The sequence below is a fragment of the Homalodisca vitripennis genome, chromosome 4 (assembly GCF_021130785.1).
Source record: "Homalodisca vitripennis isolate AUS2020 chromosome 4, UT_GWSS_2.1, whole genome shotgun sequence".
NCBI classification, from domain to species: Eukaryota; Metazoa; Arthropoda; class Insecta; order Hemiptera; family Cicadellidae; genus Homalodisca; species Homalodisca vitripennis.
The window spans coordinates 63,354,600-63,381,714 of record NC_060210.1 but is presented as its reverse complement, the minus strand read 5'-3'; the positions used below and the strand labels follow the sequence as shown (position 1 = coordinate 63,381,714).

General features: G+C 34.0%; 1 protein-coding gene across 4 annotated transcripts in view; it reads left to right on the top strand.

The window, feature by feature from the left end:
• The window catches only part of LOC124359397 (rap guanine nucleotide exchange factor 2), a 483,874-nt gene that overhangs the window by 284,844 nt on the left and 171,915 nt on the right, over window positions 1–27,115 (top strand). For 2 of the 4 annotated variants that reach the window (XM_046812104.1, XM_046812103.1), the window contains exon 1: window positions 25,234–25,327. The exons of the other annotated variants lie outside the window; for them this stretch is intronic. The gene's annotated coding sequence lies outside the window, so the exon portion shown is untranslated. Of the gene's footprint in view, window positions 1–25,233; window positions 25,328–27,115 lie in introns of those variants that run through there. 4 annotated transcript variants of the gene reach the window in all.

The following is a 27,115-nucleotide window of genomic DNA, read 5'->3' as shown; positions in this document are numbered from 1 at the left end:
GGGAGGGCAATACAGTAAATCGACTTGCCATCCTCAATAGAATAGATAACCACTGTTAGACTTTTATATTGAAATTGAGTAAAAACATCTTTATTGCCATAATAAACTAGCTTGTTTATATTGACTCGTAATATCAATAAAAAGTAGCCTACATTACCTAGGTCACATAACCAAACCAAACCCAACAGCTAATGTTATCATATTATTTCCACCAGTACGCTCAAGTGCTGCTCACGAGTTCTACTAAAGCGGGTGTAAGCACCACTAGCTTGGCGGAGACATGTGCTGTGCCGTGTCCAGTATTATAGTGTTGACGTTGTGGCCTGCCATGTCGTGTCCAGATGGCTCACGGCCGCTCTCGTTTCCGCATTCCTCGCCATTCATTTTCCAGTTGTGTCATCGATGGTCGTCTCCATTCCTGGAAGTTAACATGTCATATCGTATATCATTGTTCTACAATATGATCGATGAATGACTCGGTGGTTATATGTGGTTTGAATGTAATTTTGTTTCAGCGCTAACTTAATTTAATTCATCGTCTCTCTTTCGTGACACAGAGTTCTTTTACTTCATTTTCCACTGTACAGTACAATGCTGGTATATTTTTTAGGTAACTTCGCCTTTGTTGTTTATTTATGTATTTGATATAGGTAAGTTAATGAAGTTTCTTTAAGCAGTGAACTAAAACCATAACTTGAGATTTAATATACCAAAACATCGTTTACCAACCTTTCAAACTGTAATTAGTTTTATTTTTATGAAAAACTAAAAAAATCCATTAACTGGAGTCAGTAACACAAAACCAATAGCTACGAGTTTTATACATTAAATTCATAAGTTAGTCTTTAAAATAATAAAACTAATAACATATAGAAAGTCACTTAGTATTTAGCATAACAATCAAATTGTATATAACTGTTTTGTGTAAGTTAGTCAGGATCTTTAAAAACTCCACAGTTTCATTATATTCTGTATTTTAATTATAACTTCTTACAGCATAACTTATTGTCCACTAATCAGTACTTAAGTAGAAAAGCTGGAAACCATTTGGTTAGTTAATTATTTGGAAGTTTTTAATGCAGAACAAAGCTTGAAGGTGGTGTCTGCGGGGGGGGGGGAGATTTATCGCAATGTATAGAAAGAGATAGAGCGTAATGTATGAAAGGGAAAGTTGCGAGCAGTAAAGGAGATAGGTTGATCCCTTGATATTGCTCGACCCTGCTCTTTCTCTTTTTATTCTACATTTATACACTCGGATTGGCGAGAACTTCAACTTTATTTGCTACTCAGCGAATTTGCAATAATTTCGCTGACTTTTGAGGGAATTGCTGGGACAAAACTGCGTAAGTAATATATTCCCTGTATACAATAACGTGTTAACAGGTACACGTTACGGAAGTTCTCCGTTTGTAATAATAACTGAGCACTTTGTGTGGTATTAGATCTGGTTTTGAAGTGAGAAAATAAATATGTACTGATGGGTGGTAGTTTATTGGTTTTGTATCATTTACACTGTTTCACAAGCATCGGTATTTACAGTAAAATTCTTGAAATTTAGTTGAATTCTGAAAATTCAGCCCAATGTTAATTATGGTGAATAGAGTTCATCATGCTTCATCTAAAAGTCTTTACGAGGTTTATGTGCGTTTAAATAGTACTCGAGTGGTCAATTATTACACAGTTTAAACTTAACATTCTTGTTTTATCGTGTTAAGGGAACTCACTGTACAATAAGGGCATTGCCGCCATTTAAATGCATAAATTTGGAATTCAGCCTGCCCCTTCTACACGGATGATGTGTTTCATTGTTTCAATGTTTACTTCATTTGGGTACAAACTTTCATGAAAATGGCATTCTAAAGGCCCAACAAAGAGGTGAGGATGAAACATGTCCTAAATTCGAAATTATATCGCTGGCTTAATAGATTTCATCTTGTACGTGTCAAATGCAGAATTTCGCAGCGGCCTAACTCGGATGATAATTAATCGGCGTGTAAAAATGCCGTACTATACCTTTACGTGAACGTTGACGGTCAGCAGTGGTTAGTGTCTGGGTCTGTCACGTGATCAGAGTGACAAGGACCGTTATATTGCGCTGCGCTGTCTTCACGTCCGCGTCCATGTCGCGTCGGCCTGGAATGTGTGCGAGTTCAGCAACTGCCGATTCTGCTGTCGATACTAATCCAGAGAATCGATAGTTGAGATATCGATCAATATAGGAACATTCTTGGGCCTGAGTGAAGTAAATGAAGTTAAAACCGCGAAATATTTTAAATTTATTTTCTGTAACACACACACACACACACACACACACACACACACACACACACACACACACACACACACACACACACACACACACACATACACACACACACACACGCACGCACGCACGCACGCACAATTTTAAGTGTAATGTAAAACGTAGGCTCAAGGATGTGGAATTCTACAAAGAATTACAGCAATGATATATTCGTATTTAAGAAGACAATGTCAACCCCTGCACGCGTCACTCTGATCGTACTCGTTGTATTTAATATTCAAATGGGAAACGTGACGAATATCTGAATTTTCCCGTAGATTACATATCGTTTTATATTAAAATACTATAAGTATAAGATGTTTGTGTAGTCCTTATATAAAAATGAATTGACGTTTGTTAGTCTCACTGAAACTGAAGAACGGCTGGACCGATTTGGCTAGTTTTGGTTTTAAATATTTGTAGAAATCCAAGAAAGGTTAAAAGGTGAGAAACATTGAAAAAGTTTCTCAGAGTCTTTAATAATTATGGAAAATAAATTTAGTAGATACGACACGTAATCCAAAGATAACTGACCCTAAAATAGCTGTTGACACTTTCAGCCGAAGTTGTCTAAAGTGGCAGAAACATTATTTAAATTTGAGAAAAGATTGAATAATTATACATTGTTTGATCAGCAGTGTTATGCAGATTGCGAAGGGAAAGTTACTATCTAATTTTTATTTTAGATTGCACCAGCGACGAATAAACCATCTAATGCATTGAAAATAATATTTAAATTGTGTTATAAACCCACCTTGATGAACAAAGCTGTGAATGTTTTACACATAAGATTATTGAAACTGGTTGTCTCCCTTAACAATTTTACTGTAGTTAAAGGAAAAACAAAAGTATGGCAGACTCTTCCCAATATGTCAGAAGCAGAATACAAGGAACGGAAGTAGATGCATTTTGACTAATCTTTTTAAGCTTAAGTTTGCACATGTTTTATTGATCAAGGTAAAAATCAATATTACTTATAGCACCAGAAACATCGCAGACCGCAAATAAACAGTTTAAAATCCAAATTAGATTCCAAAATGCACATATGTGTTTATTTTGTGGGTCAGTACAACAACATAAACTCAACTGTGGAATTTCCGTAAACAAATTAGAGCGGAAGTGAATTTAATCGGTCGTATCTGGCTTTACTGCAGTAACTTTTCTGTCGTACGTAAGTTAAGTATTTTATTTATCGTGACAAAAAGCAAACTATCACTATGGAACTTGAAAAATCTCAGACAGAAAGTAAATTAGAATAGCCTAAAGTATGCAATACGCTTTCTTATGTTTTATATATTTTTTTGGTCGGGGCACAAGTCAAACTCCAACTATGGCACTTGAAATACTGTATATAGAAAATTAATCTAAACAAACGGAAGTTGACACTTTTGACGAAATTGGGTTTTTGAGGCGTACATTTTTATGATTTAGATTTATGACTGTGTATATTTATTCATAAAAACACTCAAATATAACCATTTAAAAATTTAGATCATGGATACTTGACATAATATGTGTCTGATATGTCTACTTATGATTGGAAAAATTGTAGAGCTCCATCATACTACATAATAAATGCTTTTACAAAGAAAGCTATGGCTTTCGATTTTGAAAATTTCTTGTGAAGCCGCGGGTAACTGGTAGTTTATATAACAATATCACCTTTACAATAATAACTTGTACATTAATGCTTATACAATTGCTATGTATTGTGGATAGGAATTAACCAACACGATATGTCCGCCAACTCCTCCCAAACTTACTTACTCCTTCACATTCCAATGTGAATTCATACTCTTATTAATTAAATGCGTCTGACCCAGGTTTACAACTATAATAGATAAGTTAGTGCCCACGGCATATACTGTTATGATCTCGATTTATACCAAAATGACATTGTTCAGTGCACAATATACAGTACAAAGAACTTTATTGTCAGCGTAGGTGTCGATCGTGCGTGGGTGTGTAATAGGTAGAGCTTGAACGTGACCCGTGAGTTTGGTGGAGGGGGGGAAAAGGATGAATGACTGGACGTCACAGTTCAACCTGATGACGTAACAGTCCCAGTTGCTAGGTGATGTGTGAGCGCTGCTGACATCTAGCGGCTGTTTACCGAGTTGTCTCATAACTTAGCTAACAGCAGAACAGAACCCATGTTCGGCACGGTGCGGCGCTGGCACAGCCCACAGTGTGGGGAGCATTGGACAAAAATGGAATACTGACGTTTATTTTGTATGCTTTAGTTTCATAATCAATACTACAAATATACTATTCCAGTTTTCCATGCTTAAAAATTAACCACTCTATAAAGTAGTTAAAAATGAAACCGCCTGCATACGTTTTTATCCGTATTAGTACTCAATGTGCAGTGTTTCCTGAAATCCGGTTTACAAGACATATGACTAAAAATAATTACTTCTGATAAGGGAGTAAAAGTTAAGCAGAAGGTACTAAAATTGTTTGTCGTACTGTTATTTAGTGATGATGTGCAAGAATACCCAATTCAAGTAGATGTACATTACGGAAAGTATAAATATATTTTGAGTGATCATTCATTTATAGCTATAAAAAGATTTTGTGTATAATGTTCTTCTTTTTATACTTTTAATAGTACATACATTGAATTTGGTACAGAAAATTGAGTTGATACTAGAGGTGAGGACATCTGTTAAATCTAATATGTGTATTAAATTGTGTATTTTAAAATTTATTTGACAAATTTGTACTTTTTCAATTATGTTTTATTTTCATATCGATTGAAACAAATTCTCATTACTTTTTTTTGTTACAACGGTTATATAAAAATTAACTGCATTTAGCTGCTCATATGTTTTAATATTGGTTTGAATATGTTTTAATGAGTAATAGGCTATATGTTTTATAGAAGTAAAAGTACCCTTGACAAATGGACATATTGAAAAGCCAATTTCATGTAAAGCTTAAGGAAGAAATTAAGTCGTTTTAAGTTTTTATAATTTAGAAATATCTTAACATCACCTTACGAAAACTGATTCAATAGTGGAAAACACTTGTGTTGTGTGTCAACACAATATTGATTAAAATGTGTATAACCAACCGTAGTGCAATTTTATTGTGTACGTATATTTATTGATTCATTAAAGACGTAAATGTATCAATGAATTTTACATAATAATATACTAAATATCAACATCGTGACATTAAAAACGTAGTAAAATGTAACAGAGAATAATTTTTAAACGCCCTTGCAGCTAAGGATCGAAGCCTCAAGTTTGTAAATGTTTGACCTTCTATGGAGCCAATAAAGCAGGACTCCAGGTCGATGAAACATATTACTATAATCATTTATATCCACGTTTTATAGATTGGTGCGGATGAACCACTTTCTATTGTAAAACATTCTTCTTATTATTCATATCCTCAGCAAATGTACCTATTTTTCCTTTCATAAAAGGTGTTTTAAAAGGCGGACGTTGTATAAACGTCCTATGGAACATTTATTAACTCAGACAGTTAATTAATTATTTAGACTTATTGGAGAGTAAAAAAATGTTATAGCGTCTCACTTTTGTATATAAATGAATGGTAATAAAAGTGGTTATGTACTTATTGATTGCAAATAAGTGAAGTTTTGGGCCTTACATATGTTTTGATAATGTGTTAATAAGTATGAACATTATATGGATTGGATCTCAATGCAACATAATTGAGAGTCTCAGAAGCGTTTTTATATACATAACAAATACTTTCGAGACAAGTGTTTCTTAGATTGTACACGGCCCTACAGAGCGGATTATTCTTGTGGCGGTGAAGTCTGTCAGCCAGTTCCACCCATAGAGCGAGAGCTTCCGTACGTTAGAAGCTGTCGTAGACTGAATCTAACATGGATGGTGAATTTTCAGAAGCCGGAAGTTTTTAGGGAATGTATGCTTCCAGAAGCCAGCAGGTACTAACCTTCCGACGCAACAGATAAGTGCTTCCAGAAGCCAGAAGGTACTAGGCTCCCGACACAACAGATGAGTGCTTCCAAAAGCCAGTAGGTACTAGGCTCCCGACACAACAGATGAGTGCTTCCAGAAGCCAGAAGGTACTAGGCTCCCGACACAACAGATGAGTGATTCCAGAAGCCAGAAGGTACTAGATTCTCGACACAACAGATGAGTGCTTCCAGAATCCAGAAGGTAATAGGCTAGCGACTCAACAGATGAGTGCTTCTAGAAGCCAGAAGGTACTAGGCTTCCGATTCAACAGATGAGTGCTTCCAGAAGCCAGAAGGTACTAGATTCTCGACACAACAGATGAGTGCTTCCAGAAGCCAGAAGGTACTAGGCTCCCGACACAACAGATGAGTGCTTCCAGAAGCCAGAAGGTACTAGATTCTCGACACAACAGATGAGTGCTTCCAGAATCCAGAAGGTATTAGGCTCCCGACTCAACAAATGAGTGCTTCTAGAAGCCAGAAGGTACTAGATTCTCGACACAACAGATGAGTGCTTCCAGAAGCCAGAAGGTACTAGGCTTCCGACTCAACAGATGAGTGCTTCCAGAAGCCAGAAGGTACTACATTCTCGACACAACAGATGCGTGCTTCCAGAAGCCAGAAGGTACTAGGCTCCCGACACAACAGATGAGTGTTTCCAGAAACCAGAAGGTACTAGGCTCCCGACACAACAGATAATTGCTTCCAGAAGCCAGAAGGTACTAGATTCTAGACACAACAGATGAGTGCTTCCAGAAGCCAGAAGGTAATAGATTCTCGACACAACAGATGAGTGCTTCCAGAAGCCAGAAGGTACTAGATTCTCGACACAACAGATGAGTGCTTCTAGAAGCCAGAAGGTACTAGATTCTCGACACAACAGATGAGTGCTTCCAGAATCCAGAAGGTACTAGGCTCCCGACACAACAGATGAGTGCTTCCAAAAGTTCAGTTCTATTCGTCGCTGAATTGCTGCAGGGTGTATATTCCTTTCCTTATTTGTTTAGAATTCAAGGAATTGTACAGTGATTGTTGCGTAATGTTTATTGTAATCCACCAAATGTTACAGATAGATCTGAAACATTATAAAAACTAACATACAGTAATTGATTAGAGAAATAAAACGAGAAATATGAAACCGGAAAAAATGTCCTTGCAAATAGGAAACATTATAAAAACTAACATAATTTGTTAGAGAAATAAGGTGAGAAATAGGAAACCAGAAAAAGTGTCCTTACAAATAGGAAACATTATAAAAACTAACATAATTTGTTAGAGAAATAAGGTGAGAAATAGGAAACCAGAAAAAGTGTCCTTACAAATAGGAAACATTATAAAAACTAACATAATTTGTTAGAGAAATAAGATGAGAAATAGCAAACTAGAAAAAGTGTCCTTACAAAATATGAAACATTCCTCTCCATTCATTTTCCAGTTGTGTCATCGATGGTCGTCTCCATTCCTGGAAATTACCTCCCATATCGTATATCATAGTTGTACAATGTGTTCGGTGGATGACTCTGTGGTGATATGTGATTTGAATGTCGTTTTGTTTCAGCACCAATTTTAATTCCATCTTCCACTGTACAATAAAATGCTGGTATATCTTGATGTAACTTCGCTTCTTTTGTTTATTTATTTATTTGATATAACTAAGTTAATGAATTTCTTTAAACATTAAACTAAAACCATAACTTCAGATTTAATATACCAAAACATTGTTTACCAACCTTTTAAACTGTAATTAGTTTTATTATGTATAAAAAAAACTAAAAAATCCAGTAACTGGAGTCAGTAACACAAAACCAATGTCTATGAGTTTTTTTTACATTAAATTACGGTAATAAATTAGTCTTAAAAATAAAAAAATTAATAATACATAGAAAGTCACCTAGTATTTAGCATAACTACCAAATCGTATATAAATATTTTGTGTATGTCAGTCAGGATCTTTAAAACTTCACAATTTCATTACATTCTGTCTTTCAAATATTATAAAACAATATAAAAACTAACATAATTTGTTAGAGAAATAAGATAAGAAATAGAAAACCAGAAAAAGTGTCTTTACAAATAGGAAACATTATAAAAACTAACTAATTTGTTAGAGAAATAAGACCAGAATAGGAAATCAGAAAAAGTGTCCTTACAAATAGGAAACATTATAAAAACTAACTAATTTGTTAGAGAAATAAGACCAGAATAGGAAATCAGAAAAAGTGTCCTTACAAATAGGAAACATTATAAAAACTAACTAATTTGTTAGAGAAATAAGACCAGAATAGGAAACCAGAAAAAGTGTCCTTACAAATAGGAAACATTATAAAAACTAACTAATTTGTTAGAGAAATAAGACCAGAATAGGAAACCAGAAAAAGTGTCCTTACAAATAGGAAACATTATACAAACTAACTCATTTGTTAGAGAAATAAGACCAGAGTAGGAAATCAGAAAAAGTGTCCTTACAAATAGTAATATTCATTACGAAATCGATATACCAATCAATTTACAGGTTGGGTCGCCGCATCGGCATTTACACAGTCGATATTCGAATTAGTATCTGAATTTATTGTAGAAACACTAGTATGCACGTGTTATTTTGGATAGCAATAGAATAGAGTTCACTGCACACTTGGCTTGTAACGGAGCATAAGAATTAATGCTACAAACAGCTCATCATGAAAAGAGCTTATCGCCTCAATAGTGATTTGTATGAAAATTACCAAATGTTTTCGATAAAATTTACCAGATTTATCGAAATAGTCAATAGTACTGGAGCGACTATTGTGGTTATTCTGGTAGTGTTTGGGAAGTGAGCTTGACTGAAATGCTTATATAAACTGGTGTCGTAAACAATGATTTACATTTCTTGGCCGTGAAGGTGGGTATGTTGTGGTAACGGTGTCAAGTCAGGTAAATAAATGGAAGTTTTTATTTGTGTCCGCCCTCCCCACTTCTTGATATTGATTTGAACACTGTTGAGGTTTTATCGATAATATCTACTCTCGTCAGTAATGGAGCGAAAGTAGCTTAAAATATCTCGATAACTGGTATTTTAGAACGACTTTATAAAATTCTAATTCTTTCTAACGCAATAATTGTTCAAAAGTAAGTCTTTCAAGTTCCTTCGGTAGCAATTGCTTTTGTTGAACACATCTATATATACTTTTTGCGACTCAATGTTTATTGAAATTATATATACATAATTATATATACATTATATCTACATTATATTCAGATACTACTACGAATGTCGGCTATGTAAAAGCCTTAACCGACGTGGCAACACAACCTATAATCTGATTGGTATATTAATTTTGTGATGAATATTCACTATTTATAAGGACACTTTTTCTGGCTTCCTATTTCTCATTTTATTTTGCTAACAAATTATGTTAGATCTTATAATGTTTCAGGTCTACATATAAAACTGTTCACGTTACTTACTGGTTTACTTTAGCAACGTTACAAACGTGATTTTACTCAGCTGTAAAGCTGGCACAGTGTAAAGGTATACAATTTTGTTTACCTCGTGAGCGTGCCACATAATTCGTTACAATTTTTTCCCGAAATTCTTAGATTTACATTTTACCAGATCTTACTACAGATCTATCTAAGCAGTTGGAGTCAAAATTTACACCAAAAAGTCAAAATTAATCGTCGTTGGCGTTTATAGGTCTCCCAACGGGAACGAAGATGTTTTCATGTCAAAATTTGAAGCTTTTCTGACAGAATTGACTACCCAGCAACTGAACTTCGTTCTGATGGGTGATTTTAACATCGATGCGATGAACCAAACTCATCCATCGACTAAACGCTTTGTCGATATGCTACAATGTTTTGGCTTGGAGTTGCTCGTCAAAACTCCAACGAGAGTGACGCCAGCAACACAATCTGCTATCGACAATGTCATTTCAAATCTCCCAAATGTCGGAAGTGTCCGTGATCAACACAGCAATCGCAGATCATTATGGCCAAGAGGCTATAATTACAGGACAACAAATCGAGAGGGAGCCCAAAATTAATAAAACAATAAGAGACATAAGGCCTAGCAACATTGCTCTCCTAAACGCCTCTCTTTTTAAAGAACAATGGCACTTTATAAATTCAAGCCAAACAGTAGAACAGCAGTTCCAGGCATTCAATAATTGCCTAAATTTTTATCTAAATCTATGCTGTCCTACAAAAACAATTAAAACAACGAAAGGAATATTGGTTTCAAGAGATAAACTAAAATTCCTTTCCGAAATTTATAGATCAGATTCAAATGAAAATTTCAAAATTTATTACTGAAACTACAAAAGAATTTACCGAAAAGTGATCCAAGCCGCGAAATCATATGATGTCTCAAAAAAATTCTTTCTTCTAAAATTGTTTCTAAAACTGTTTGGGACATTATTAACAATAAAAATAAAGCTCACAAACAGATCAAAATTAAAATTGGAGATACCTTGGTGCAGGATGAAGCTGGGATCGCCCATGAGTTTAATAGATTTTTTGCGTCTGTTGTTTGTGGGCGAGGTCCTCGACCGTCAGAGCCCCAGGTTACTCACACGCGAAGACGTAGTCCATTAGAATCATGATACTGGCACCTGTACTTGAGGAAGAGTTGGAAAAAAATATTCAGCAGCTCCCGGCCAAAAAATCAACCGATCTAAATTTATTATCCATGTGGATTTTGAAAAAATGTGCCAAGCATATTGTGAGCCCTCTGACTCAATTGGTAAACCTGTCTTTTCAAACAGGAGTTTTCCCCTCCCTCCTGAAAAATGCTAAAGTACACCCCATTTTCAAAAAAGATGACCCATGCTCCCTTAACAATTATCGGCCTGTCTTTTATTTATATCTTATTTTGCCAACTGTGAGCAAGATTTTCGAAAACCTATTTTTGACAAGAATGCTTTGTTTTCTTAGCAAACACAACCAGCTCTCTGAAGACCAATTTGGCTTCAGAACGGGAAAATCGACGGTAGACGCAGTGGTGAGTCTGGTTGAAATGGTTGTAGAGGGGTTAGAGTGTCGGAATCCCACCACAAGTGTGTTTCTCGACTTATCCAAAGCATTCGACTGTGTTGACCATAATACACTTCTTGACAAACTTGAATCTCATGGCATTCGAGGTGTGCCCCTGCTGTGGATTAAATCATTTGTAAGCCATAGAACACAGACTGTCCAAATTATAAATCACCTTTCAAGTCCATTGGATTTGAGATATGGAGTTCCCCAAGGCTCCATCCTCAGTCCAATCCTTTTTCTGGTCTATGTCAATGACATCGAGTCATCACTTCTGTACGAGAATCTCGTGCAGTATGCTGATGACACGACTCTCTGTTTTAACGAAAAATCAAAAGAAGTTTTGGAACAATAAGCTTTTGTTGACCTTAACAATTGCGTCCAACGTAGCCTCAACCTTACAACAAATTCCACAAAATCTAATTTTCTGAATTTCGCCCTGCGGCCAATGGACGTGGGTGTGGGCCTTCCGTCATGCTGGGAGACTCCACATTAGAAGAAGTTTACTCCTCCAAATTCCTTGGTATATACCTTGATTGAGGTTTGACATGGAATGTTCACATTGATTCAGTTTGTTCAAAATTAACATCAGGCGTTTATGTTTTAAGATCTTTAGCCAAATACTGCCCAAGTCAGGTGCTGATGGCGGCGTATTACGGCCTGATTTACCCACATCCTTCCTACGGAGTGATTTTGTGGGGAGCTTGTTCAAACAATCAAATTTTGAGAGTTTTCAGGCTTCAAAGAATGCGATCAGAACAATCGCCAACATAAACTTCAGAGAGTCGTGCAGACCAGCTTTCAAAAAATTGCAGCTGTTGACTCTGCCATGTCTCTACATCTTGGAGGCAGTTTTATTCTGTAAGTCAAAATGTGCCCTGACTAGGGGCCGTGACGTGCATGAATATGAAACGAGAGGCAGAGACAACTATCGTACTGAGCGACACAGAACGGTGGTTTATGAACACCTGCCCTCGCAGGCAGGTGTCCGTTTCATCAACAGTTTGCCTGATTCCATGAAAAACGTACAAACGCCCAAGGCGTTAAAAACTCGTCTGAAGCGCTTTTTAGCGTCTAAAGCATTGTATAGCGTCGACGAGTTTTTGAATTATAGTTGGGAGACCTCCAATCTAGAAGACACTGGCGTTGGCAGTGGAGAGAATTGGCGAGTAAGTGGTATGGATGAATGTAACGATTGTATGTCTGAATGTGGTATTGTGAACGAATGTAAAAATTATAGATTTATTCGGTATAACTTTTGCCACATAATTGTAATATTATCAACGGCAATAAAAGACGACTTTGACTTTACTATGTATTACATCGATATGTATTCATTAAGGTTCGACAAGATTTTATACAATAATATATTTCATAGGCCGTATTTAAGGTTATATTATATGATGTATGTATCATTATACTGTTCTGAAAAGTACAATATGCCATTGAAAAATCTCAACAATTTCTTATATAACTGCTTGTAGAAATAACCAATCAAAGTTAGCGTGCTCATTTTATCCTTTCAAGACTTCGGATTTCGACAATATAACTTTAACTGAGCTCCGAATACAAGTTGAATTGTTTTATCATCGATACCCTTTTGACTTTTAAACTTTGTGGGGATTGAGTGTAAATAGAAGCCTAAAGAAAGATGTATGAGGGGGTGAGTGTATGTGTATTGAATAATGGAAACCAATACCATACAATACACCTGTGTCCAGGCGGTGTGAGTCTACAGTCGATTATGGAATACATAGTGTATTGTTTACGCGGGTATTATCTATTTCCCTTGGCACAATTTTTTGTTTGCGTTGTTCTTTTTTGTACTATTTATAAAATTGGCGGAGCGTTAGTGAAGAGAACTGGCAAAATGTATGTTCCGTGTGTACATCTGTTTGCACGTGATTATATGATATTACCTTTTTCGTGCCTTCGTTTCACCATCACCTTTCCGAAGCGGGTAATGCAACACATTGTGTGGCATATCTCGAGATTGTATGCGTATTACTCGTAAACATCAACATTCAAATATCGCACATGTACATAACACAGCTACGAAGGGAAGGGTGATTCAATGTGCTAAACATCAACATTCAAATATCGCACACGTACATAACACAGCTACGAAGGGAAGGGTGATTCAATGTGCTAAACATCAACATTCAAATATCGCACACGTACATAACACAGCTACGAAGGGAAGGGTGATTCAATGTGCTAAACATCAACATTCAAATATCGCACACGTACATAACACAGCTACGAAGGGAAGGGTGATTCAATGTGCTAAACATCAACATTCAAATATCGCACACGTACATAACACAGCTACGAAGGGAAGGGTGATTCAATGTGCTAAACATCAACATTCAAATATCGCACACGTACATAACACAGCTACGAAGGGAAGGGTGATTCAATGTGCTAAACATCAACATTCAAATATCGCACACGTACATAACACAGCTACGAAGGGAAGGGTGATTCAATGTGCTAAACATCAACATTCAAATATCGCACACGTACATAACACAGCTACGAAGGGAAGGGTGATTCAATGTGCTAAACATCAACATTCAAATATCGCACACGTACATAACACAGCTACGAAGGGAAGGGTGATTCAATGTGCTAAACATCAACATTCAAATATCGCACACGTACATAACACAGCTACGAAGGGAAGGGTGATTCAATGTGCTAAACTAAGCGTTCACATTGAAGCAGCAGTTTTAAAAGTTGCCTTATAACGAATGGTTTTGAACGACCTATATAGTTAGTTTTAACACAGGCCACAATAATGTTACTGAATAGCATCCCTAGACTGTAGTTCTGTAGAATTTAGTATACCGATCATATTTTTTGGAGATATAAACTCTAAATCAATTTATAATATCCCAGCAAAATTGCAAAATATAAATTCTTAATCTTATACGTAAAATTATAAAATAAGTGTCCTTGCTTGAAAAACATTTTCTCGGTATCATGTCATAGTTTGTCTAATTAACGTATCGTTCAAGGTTCTATCAAACTAAAGTGATTGTCTAGTATTGACCTGATACAGATTAAATATATTTTAGATGATCTTATATATTTCTAGAGATCTACACTCCGTACGCAAAAATTTTATGTTTTAAAAGTATTGTCTGTTAAAGAGTTTTTTTTTATATTTGTTAAGTGGAATAAAGAGATTAAATATATTTTATATGAACTTATATGTATTTCTGGAGGCCTACACTCCTTATTGTATTTTTTGTTGAATGGTATTTTTTCAAAATATTTAAATGGAATAGAAACGCGTTAAAACCCTGTATTACATTTATAATAAGAGTTTGGTAATTTCCCGAATCAGAATCAGAATCTAAAGATGAGTGGAAGAGAAATCTACATAGTGAAATAACAAGGAACTGGGTAGAACAGGATCAGAATTTTATTTAGCTACCAGGATGCTACAAAGAGGGAGATTGAGTGAGATGACGTAAAGTGAAAATGCACGTATTCAATCTCCGGCGGATCGTATTGATATTTTGATCCCAACTGAACCTATAATCAACAGTGGAACCCATTGAATAATAAACAGCGGTAGTTTATTCGCTCACCATCATAGGGTACGAATAATATGGGTTGCACAATGTTGGAGACAACCTATCGCATGATCCTGTTGATGATGATCATTGATTTCTGTTACGCTTTTGCTTTAATGAACTGAACGCCATACCTTACTAACTTATTACTTACATCAAAGCATGACTGTCTTACTCGGTCCCTTCCTGAAATTTAAGTTTAAAAACGTTTATTGGAAAAAGCTATTTAAAAGAACATCCTAGACTGTTTATCTGATATAGTTAGGATTCCAAATACTGTCCACCCAGTTGTAAAATATAGCCATAATAGTTTTATTAATAATTAAAACCTACACACATTGTACAAGTGTACTTCCGATAATAAATTAAATGTTTATTAGTCAGATTATTCCGAATTGAGACAGATGACAGATTGCAGAGCATGGATCAAACATATTTTGCAGATGGGGTCGTTAAAGTACAGGAAAGATGTCTTATTTTACCAGGCGAAGTTAGGACTAAGAAGCCCTCTCTAACACTTAACCTGGGGACCAACGGCTTAAAGGTGACTTCCGTACCACCACCAATTGGCGGGCAGACGGGCTTGCAAGGACAGGATCGCTCAGCGGTCACCCATCCAAGCAGCAGCCACGCTCCACGTTGCTTGTCTCGGTTATCTTGCGATAACCGTTGTACCCGCTACACTACGCCATTGGCTTAAAGTGTGTTTCATTTAGTTATAACGTTGAGTTCAACTCGTTAGGACTGGGATCTCTCGATTCTGAAACCGTTGTACGGCAAAATGAATCATAAACAATGTTGGATTAGAGTAATCCGCCTGATATTAAGTTAAAGAGCTATTGTATTTTTTCGTGGTTGCTTACGGAAATGTATACCAGTACGGCCTCCAAAAGTTAGGAAGTCGATTGTGAATGTCGCACAACTGATGGAGCTACAGGGACTGATGTGAGGACATCCTGTCAGGATCACGTCATCAATCCGGAAGGAACATGTGCAAGGGAGTGTGAATGTAAGGAGTACAGAATCGCGTAACCTCCCATGAAATCCAGCGTTTATTATTTGAGTGGGATTCTTTCTTCTCTAGTCGCATTTTAATTTATTATGCTAAACGTTCAAAGAGAAAACGACCCAAACCAATCTGCAAATTATAACGACATCCTCGAAAATCGAACCCCTGACCTCTTGAAAGACCTGCTGCCTTGCCCTTCGCTACGAAGAAGGTATTTTAATTCACTTTCTCAATTTCAGGCATATAAGTTCCATTTTACGTAGCGCAACACGATGTTTTATGAATGATAAAAATTATTTAGCAGTAAAATGGAAATGGACAGAAAACGTAAATACGCGTTTTCGGGTGTTATCAAATACCAATTTTTGACTTTAATTTTGCTTACTTTTTTGTGGTAGTTCGCTCATATCGGGTTTTCTTATGAATAACGAAGTGTTCAAGTACATTTTACATTCAAACAATGTTTTAAATGTGGGTAATTATGTGCAATTTATAAGTTGCGTATAAAATGCTGTTTTAGATTTCAGTTTGAAATTTGCAATTTTAGTGTGAAAGAGCTGCATACTTAGCTTTGATTTTATATTCACATATGCTCTCAGGTTATTTTCTACTAATAATATTACAATTAAAAAGAGGTGTAAGTATGGGTCTTATTGTGAATCTGTAGCAATTTAGCTGTCCTACTAATTGTGGAAACCCAGTGGATGGGCCAACCCACCACGGCTGGTAATACATTCATTTGACTCTAATTAATTATATTGTAGCGTGTAAATGTTAATTTACCATATTGTACCGTGTAAATGTTTGATTTACGAACACGGATGAGCCGACTTGTGATTTGATTCTGAGATAATTTCCTTCGCGAAATTGAAAGATTCCAGGCTATTGAATTGCGGAATCAATACTCAGCACTTGAAGAGGCTTCCTGCGCTTCGGTTTTCCAGAGAAGTGAGCCTTTATATACTTGGCGCGTTCTCCAAATATTTCTCTCCTCGACCTTGACAAAGTCATCTACATTGGTGGTCGGCCTGCAACACACTAATATGTGTGCCGTCATATTTGCTATGAACCTCCTATTAATTCGCCACTGAACGAAAAGAAAACCAGCTTCGTGTTTCTATTGTGAACTGGACCATATACTGTCAATATTCAGGCTCATTAGAGTATTTAAAACTTAATTTGTAATTACTATCTTTTAATATAAATAGTGTGAAGAACTTTGATAAGAGGCCTTATAACACTACTAATTATGTCCTACTATCTTACGAATACTTCAGTTTTCTTACCATCAAGTTTCCTATGTTATTTTTAAATTTGGGCTCTCCTGTATTTTCTTTTTAATCAATCTTAAGTAATCTCATTATGCGCTTCTAATATTTTCCAAACTTTTTTTGACTAATACTGCCATTTCTTGACAGAATTTCGCTGGGTAATCTTTTGCACTGCATCCATCCTGTACCTACAGGGAGACAGACAAGTAAAAAATAGCAACAGTGTTGTAGTTTTATGCAATACTGAAATATTTCATAACTGATGTTCATGTACTTGAGTATAATGAAAATTACGAATAAGTTAGAGTTATCCAAATGATGTTATAACACCCATTAATTCCTTTTGAAGTACCAAGTTCCCACAATTTACGAGCTTTGCGTATTTTCTTACTAAGTTTTAGTGACATTTTGGAGGAATTTGTTACAACTTGATAAGAAACTGTAATTTTTGAGACCATTTGTTATCCTAAACATTTAGTTTATCATAATTGTGCTTTTGTATGCCCTGTTGACTTTGCGTTTGTTGAATTTCTACGGGACAGTTTAATTGTTTGGTTTAGGCGAATAAACATCAAATATGTATAATTGTTATGGTATTTCACCTGTAGAGATAGTCATAATAGTTTAAGTATTGCAAACAATGACAAGCTGTATAAATATATTGATTAATTACGGTTTAATGAGCAAATTTGTTTAGAGTATGGAAATGCAATAGCATAGTTCTCTTTCATTTTCAAATATTTCAATTACTTATATATCAAAATTTTGTGTGATGTTTTTTGAAGCTACCTTTTAGTATTTGGAACACTCATGTCAATTATATGTTTTCTCTCAAATAAAACTTGAACTTAATGACAAATGTTCCACGCAAGTGTTAATTTGTTAATTCGTATATGAATATTAGTGATTCAGTTTTAGCATCTCGTGGGACTTAATGTTTACATACAGTTTTGTGTAGTTTTTCGATTTAGTAATATTAAGTTATAATTCCAACATACCCGTAAACATAGAATTCATTTTACGTTTGAAATACGAAGGAATTTATTTAATTGCTCGCAAATTAGTATCATGCAAGCCCATCAATCAAAGTTGAGTGGAAGCAGTGTGTCTAGATACCCTTGTCTGTCACGTATATGAACAGTTAGTACAGTCCGTCAAATGTAAACGGTTCGGAGCAAAGGGATGCTAATGTGTGCGGATGGACAAAAACAGTACAAGCCGTTTAGCGCCGCGCAGGATGTCTGCAGCGCGCTGTACAGTACGCGCTGCTTGGGCTAGTGTCGAGCCTCCGTGTGGTGTATTACAGCGCGTGGTGTATTACAGCGCGTTAATCGCGGACCTTTGTGCTTGGATAATGCCGGGTTTTTGTCTGGCCTTCAGAGACCGAGCTGTTTGCACATTCAGCATAACTCTCCGGTTTTGTTTTATCGCAGCGGATGGTGACTCTTGTAATATTCATTTCATTATAAATCTAAATTTAGTTTACTAAAAAACATCTAAAGCATCTCATATTGCTATGAGGGACTACAATTAAAATGTATTCGGCTCTTGTAATATTTCACTTCGTTAGTAAAATCTAAATTTTAGTTTACGAAAAACATTTAAAGCAATACCTATGCACCATGAGTGATTACAATAAAATGTTATTCGGCTCTTGTAATATTCATTCATTAATAAAATATAAATTTAGTATTTACAAAAATCATTAAAGCATCTATTTGCTATGAGGGGAATACAATAAAATGTTATTCGGCTCCTTGTAACTATTCATACATTATAAAATCCTAAATTTAACGTTTACGAAAAAACATTAAAGCATCCCTATGCCCAATGAGTGATACAATTAAAAATGTATTTCGGCCTCTTGTAATATTCATGTCAATTATTAAATCTTAAATTTAGTTTTACAAAAATCATTTAAAGGGCATCCTATGACTATGATGTGATTACAATTTAAAATGGTATTCGGCTCTTGTAATTATTTCATTCATTATAATCTAAATTTAGCTTTAACCATATAAAATCATTTAAAGCATTTCCGTATGTATGAGGGATTACAATAAAATCGTATTCGGCTCCTTGTAATATTCATACTATTATAAAATCTAAAATTTAGTTTACGAAAAACATTAAAGCATTCCTATGCCATGTGATGATACAATAAAATTGTATTCGGCTCTTGTAAATATTCATTTCGTTTATAAATCTAAATTTAGGTTTACGAAAAACATTAAAGCATCTTTGCCATGAGTGATACAATTAAAATTGTATTTCGGCGTCTTGTAGTTATTCATTCATTTATAAATCTAAATTTTGTATACGAAAAAACAGTAAAGCAATTCCTTATATGCTATGGAGTGATTCAAATTAAAATTGTATTCGCGCTCTTTGTAATATTTCATTCGTTTTAAATCTAAATTTAGTTTACGGAAAAACATTAAAGGCATCATATGCTTATGAGTGATTACAATTATAATAGGTATTCGGGCTCTTGTAATATTCATTCGTTAATAAATCTAAATTTAGTTTACGCAAAAACATTTTAAAGCATCCTATGCCATGAGTGATACCAATAAAAATGATATTCGGCTCTTGTAATATTCAATTCGTTTATAAATCTAAATTATAGTTTACGAAAAAACATTTTAAAGCATCCTATGCTATATGAGGGGGGGGGGAGGGGGGGATACTATAAAATGTATTCGGCCTCTCTTGTAATATCATCATTCGTTATAAATTCTAAAAGTAGTTTACGGGAAAAAACATTAAAGCATCCTATGCATGAGTGATACAATAAAATGTTATTCGGCTCTTGGTAATATTTCTTTCGTTTATAAATTCTTAAATTTAGTTTACGAAAAACATTAAAGACATTCCTAGGCCATGAGTGATACAATAAAATTGTATTCGGCTCTTGGAATATTCATTCGTTTTAGAAATCTAAAATTTAGTTTACCGGAGAAAATACATTTAAAAGACATCCTATGCCCATGAAGGGGATGTGTGATACAATAAAATGTATTCGGCTCTTGTAATATTCATTCGTTATATAAATCTTATAAATTTAGTTTTACGGAAAAAACATTAAAGCATCTATGCCATGAGTGATACAAATAAAATGTATTCGGCTCTTGTACATATTCCATTCGTTATAAATCCTAAATTTTAAGTTTACGGAAAAAACATTTAAAGCATACTATTGCCATGAGTGATACAAATTAAAATGTTTTTATTGTTTTTCGGGGTGGGACTCTTGTAATATTCATTCTGTTAATAAAATCTAAATTTTGTTTACGAAAAATACATTTAATAAGGGGGCATCCTATGCCATGAGTGATACAATTAAAAGGTTGTATCGGCTCTTGTAGTATTCATTCATTATAAATCTAAAATTTAGTTTACTGAAAAAATACATTTCAAAGCATCCTATGCTCATGAGTGATTTACAATAATACATGTATTCGGCTCTTGTTAATATTCATTCGTTATAAATTCTTAATTTAGTTTTTACCGAAAAAACATTAAAAGCATCCTATGCTATGAGGGATACAATTTATAAAAAGTATTCGGCTCTTGTAATGATTCATTAGTTATATATTCTAAATTTAGTTTTACGAAAAACTTTTAAAGCATCCTTATGCTCATGAGGGATACAATAAAATGTATTCGGCACTCTGGTAATATTCATTCGATATAAATTCTAAATTTTCGTTTACGAAAAACGTTTTTTAAAAGCATCCTCTATGCACTATGAGTGATTACATAAAATGTATTCGGCTCTTGTAATATTCATTCGATATAAATCTAAATCTTAGTTAAACGAAAAAAACGTTAAAGCATCCTATGCCATGAGTGGTACAATAAAATGTATTCGGTCTCTTGTAATATTCATTCATTATAAATCTAAATTTTAGTTTTTATACAAAAATCATTTTTAAAGCATCCTATGCCGATGAGTGACTACCAATAAAATGTATTCGGCTTCTTGTAGACTATTCATTCGTTATTTATAAATTCTAAATTTAGTTTTACGGTAAAAACATTAAAGCATCCTATGCCCATGGAGTGATACAATAAAATGTATTCGGCTCTTGTAATATTTCATTCGTTAGTAAATTCTAAATTTAGTTTACCGAAAAAAACATTTTAAAGACATCCTATGCCATGAGTGATTACAAATATAAATGTATTCGGCTCCTTTGTAATATTCATTCGTTATATAAATCTAAAATTTAGTTTACGAAAAACATTTTAAAGGCATCCTATGCCTTGGAGTGTTACACATTAAAATGTCATTCGGCTCTTGTAGTATTCATTCTTCACATTATATATCTAAATTTAGTTTACGAAAAACATTAAAGACATCCTATTGGCTATGAGTGTTACAATTAAATTGTATTCGGCTCTTGTTAAATATTCATTCGTTATAAATCTTAAATTTTAGTTTCGTAAACACATTAAAGCATCCTATGCTGATGTGGGATACAATTAATTCGTATGCGGCTGCTTGTAATATTTCATTGTTATTTAAATCTAAATTTTAGTTTACGAAAAAAACATTTAAAATGCATCCTATGCTGAATGAGGGATTACAATAAAACTTGTAATTCGGCTCTTGTTAATATTCATTCCGGATATAAATCTAAATTTAGTTTACGAAAAACGGTTTTAAAGCATTCCTAAGCTGTATGAGTGAATACAATAAAATTGTATTCGGCTGTTGTAATTATCTCCATTCCGATATTAAATCTTAAATATAGTTTACGAAAAACGTTAAAAGCATCCTATGCCATGAGTGGTATAATAAAATGTATTCGGCTCTTGTAATATTCATTCATTATAAATCTAAATTTAGTTTACAAAAATCATTAAAGCATCCTATGCCATGAGTGGTATAATAAAATACGTTGTGTTTATAATGATGTGATTAATTTCTTGTACGACTGAAGAAGTTAATTTCAGAAAACCAATATTTATTTTTTTGCTTAATTAATAGTAAGTCGTTAATTTAACATTCATCCTAATTAATTAGTGCTGTAGAACCGATTGTTGTAGAACCTGTTACAGATATTTGGAAATAGAGTAACACTTCTCCAACTGTTTGTAATCATGTCAATGAAATTGAAGTGTTTTGTAAATATTTGTTACTCTGGTTGATATTTGCATTAAAATGTTGATTTTGATGTTTTCCACCTTCTAAAATGTAAAATAGCTTAAGTGGACAGTTTTCAATATTCACGTATGTAGGCTACTCTAATGTTGATCCATAATAAGGTCCATGTTAAACTAAGTATGACGTCTTTGTTGCATCACTATGCAACCAATTTTAAAGGATTAAAATGAATTAAATTAAGTTTTACTTTTGTTTTGTTTTCAATAGGGCGTTTTATGACTTTTGAACGAAATACTTTTATAAATAACCAGAATACCACTACATGTTATGTACAAGTGTATGATACGTTTCTTCCTTACAAAAATTAGGGCTAACTTTTAATGTTATTTATATTACGACTAGATTACAACTGGGTCATAAATTACGGACTGATTTCACGGTAACATTTGCCATCAAATATAACATTTGTTCAGTTATTTAACTTGAACGATGATTATATTTTTGGCAATTTCAATTACTGAGGACACGAAGATCACATTATCAGTTAAATGAGTAAAACACTTTAAAATAAAAATAAAATGTATTAAAAAACATTGTAACTATAACTAGAAAATATAACAGAATAAAACTAACGAAAATTTAAAAAAAAGTTCTTTTAGGAGAAGATAAATACAGTACACCTGGATTTTAAACAAAATATTACGCTTTTGTATAAAGAAATGAAAGAGGAAGAAGAAATTTATTTTTATATGCGATGTGTGTATTAAGACGCCTTCAACTCCATGACGTGATTCAGATACACATTTGTATAATCGCTAATTTTGTGCAGGCGCTCTGTGGTTTATTCAGTTTTTGGTTACTTTTCGTTTCTCTTTCAACGTCTGTTAAGAATCTTCATGACAAAAATAACCATTAAACCATTGAACCGCATATTATCATGTAGCTAGAAGACTCTGATAAAAATGGTAATGCAGTGAATTAAAATGTTTTAAACGTAATATTTCATGGTGTTTTACATTCATTAAGTTAAATTAATTCAGATTGGTCCTAATTACTTTTTGAGTTTCAACCTATGTATGCTTAAAAGCATGCATGCACCATTTATAACCTGGCTGTGACGAGTTTTTAAAATCTGTAGTGTAATGCTATGCTTGTTTCTACGTACAAGATACAATTTAGGTATACAATATCGAATTATTCAAGTGTTTTGTATGACTAAATATCGTAATGTGTTTTTAAATCAACAAAATTGATGTATTATATTGATTACGATGCGTGAATTGGTGGAATGGGGTGAGCGGGAAGGGGATTTCGCGGATCACAGCAACAGTTAACGATGATTTCACTAAACTCCCGGCCGCATAGTGGTTCACTCAATGAGAAGCAGGCTTTTGCAATCACATACCGGTGCTAGTGACGTACTGAGATCTGGTGGTGATTCTGATGGTGTGAGGAGGGGGAGAGGTGGATCAGAACAGCAGTTATCGAGGATTTCCTCGCTCTCCGGCACAGTGGTAGTTTACTTATTGTGGAGCAAGCTTTTGCAATCACATACCGGTGCTAGTGACGTACTGAGATTTGGTGGTGATTCTGATGGTGTAAGGAGGGGGAGAGGTGGATCAGAACAACAGTTATCGAGGATTTCACTAAGAGAAAATGGTGATTAAAACATTTTCTGACTCCTGAATAGCGAGTACTCAGCTCTCTCGTAACTCTTATATACGTTTCAAATTTGGTTCAATCTCTTGAGCGTGATAGAGAATGGTGATTACAGCATTTGCTGACGCCTTAGTAGCAAGTACCCAGCGGTCGAGGTCGTTTTGAACACCTGACTCTCTCGTACCTCTTATATACATTTCAATACGAAATTCAGACGTTAAAGTTTCAGAACGTTTGAAGTGGTCATGGTTCTATAAAGAAACGAGTGTTGTATTAACCGAATTGCATATTTTCTGTGTAGTTATTTTTCTTAGTATCTAAGGCCTAATGATTCTAAGCCAAATCTTAATTATTAACGAGGTTGCCAAGAAACAGCAAATCTTGGCTACTTGTTCTCCTACCTCTATGCTACTTCTACCCTGGGGGTTAAAGTGTAATGTTTACACTTCGCCGGTTCTCTCTAGATTGTGCTGTTATCTTCTAACCTGCAGATTAGCGAATTACTATGAAGCTAAACCTCCGTGCCTTTTCCTTTTTGTATAATTTGTTTCGTTCTGGATTATTAAAACAAATATTTAAGTTACGGTAAGCCCGCAACTTCGGGGATTCTGTATGATCCTGACCTGGAGACGAGTTTGTCAGCTGCTATGCAGATCGAAATAATTATAACAACTTAAAATTTACAGTTTTTCTGTATCTGACATTATCAATGTTTCAGACATTGTTACCAGAATTGTAATATATACCATTATAATTTAATACTGTTATCTATATCCACAAAGCCGATATCTCAAGTTTTTATTTTCTGTTTCAGGTATGCAACTTATCAGGATCCCTGTTCTGTGTGAGTACATAATTCAACTCGTTAAAATGTGCCTGCAATTGTTTTTGACAATTTTTAGAGTTTGGTTTAATATTGTTCACTCTATATTTTGTAATAAGTTGTTTTCTTTGTTTCATATTGCGTACCTTTTAAAATAGTTTTTATGTTTCTGTTTTCGTATTAATTGGAAGGAATTAAAGCTATTTTAAGTAACTTTGAAATAATATGAAGCAATATCATTTCGTCAAACAGGAAATTGTTACATATAACTTTGTAGTGTTAGACTATTCAGCCCATGTTTATGTTAACGTGTTCCATTGAAACTGCCAGAAACAATCGGAGGTCGGGGAGGGAATTATTAAAAAACCAAATTAGTGGCAATGATTTACCGGCAAGAGTGGTACATACAGCGTTGAGGAGAGGGGAGGCTGTGCGGTGGTGGGGGGAGAGGCGTGATAGGGGCGGGAGGGCGGACATGCCGGGCTCAGTTGCTGAGGTGCCTGCAAGGTGCGACCGTGCCGTGCGTGTCACGCGTGCGTGCGTGCGTGTGCGTGCGCGACATTCCTAGCACATGGATACACGAGGATCCCTGCCGGTAACAGTCCGACACACGTCTGGCTTTTGTTGAGTTAGGTTATCGCCAAGCAAGTTCACCTGTCACATTCGATGCGATACTCATGAATATTAATTACTGATAAAAATTAAAATCATTTGTTGTATTAAAAATGTATTGTGGGTTAATTTATATATTATCATAATAGTTTATCTCGTTGTAACAGTAGATTCAATATCATATTTTTAATGCAGTCAAAAGAGTACATTCTGCAATAAATAGCACTTATTATTATCAAAAGTTACATCAATTGAAAAGGAAAACTAATTTACCATAACTATAATTTCTATTTTATTATTCGCAGACATTTTCCAGACAGAGACATTCTTGATACGCGCAATTCATGTGGTGTTTAGTAATTGATGAATTAATAATATTACATTTATATTAAAATTATGCTCCAGTGTGATGAAGCGTAATTATTGTTAATTGCACTAATATCTTACGTATGTTGTTGACAAATGAATATATTAAAAAATTATGTAATCTTTCAATTATTGTGAACACAAATTATTGATCCTCAATCATAACAGAACATTTTGTTTAAATGACTGACAGTAATAGTTAATAGTTACGTCAAAATAAAAATGAATATATTATATTTTATCTTTCATATTTTTGATTCTGTTCATTTGTAATGATATTTTTTTTTGTTCAGCATTCCTTATTATGATGATTTTATTTGAAAAATTTGAACTAAATACTTTTTGTAGGATTTTAGTATACTTACGGTACCAGACTAGTATTAAACACCAACATGGCCACGCAAAAAATATTATTTTATGAACATTAAAAATTAAAACGAAATACTCAATTAAACATCATCAATAAATTGTTTAGCTTCATTTATTATTTTATTGAGTCATGCTCTATCAATGTTTACTTAAATGAAATTGTATTTTTTAAGTTTTATAGGAACAAATGAATGAAAAGTCCTTTTTTATGTTAATCTGTGTAATGGACCAGATTGGATAGATGATCATTAACAATACGGAAACTGCTATTACGTAACGAAAGTATTGTCTACATTTAAGGTAACCTATATTTTCGCTTTAGTAAATTAATTTTATTTTTATTATTTGTGCATTTATAATGGTAACGGAAACTGGTATTGCGTTATGAAAGTAATAATTGATTATACATTTAAGTTAACTTATGGTTTCGCTTTAATAAATTAATATTATTTTTATTATTTGTAAGAAAGATTGTGATTTTGTGATATATTAGATATATACACATATATAAAAAATATATGTGTATATACACATATATATATATAAATAATATATGTGTATATTATATGAATATATATATATATATATATATATATATATATATATATATATATTTATATTTAGTTAAAAGGAGGCACATTTTTGAAATTTATAATATTTAAATGGTATTCATAAACAAATGTTTTTGTACTAATTTGTAAAGTTGTATTTATTTTTTACGTTATATTAGAGAAAACTACGCTAGAAAATATGATTAATAACTTTGTAAATAAAATAATGATTACAAAGGGACGAAAGTTTTTGTAGAAAGAATTTAATGTGTCACTTCAATTGTTATACATATCATAGCAGGTATATAACCACTTTATTAAATCAAATAAGACATAGGTAGTAATAAAAACGGAATGGTTTATAAACACCATCTGTGTATTTTAAAAGTAAAGGTACGTTATTCAAAAAAGCTTCACAAAAGCGATGTTTGGCGTAAAATAAAGACGGAAATAAGCATTCAGGGGATGCCTGAGGTATAAACAGA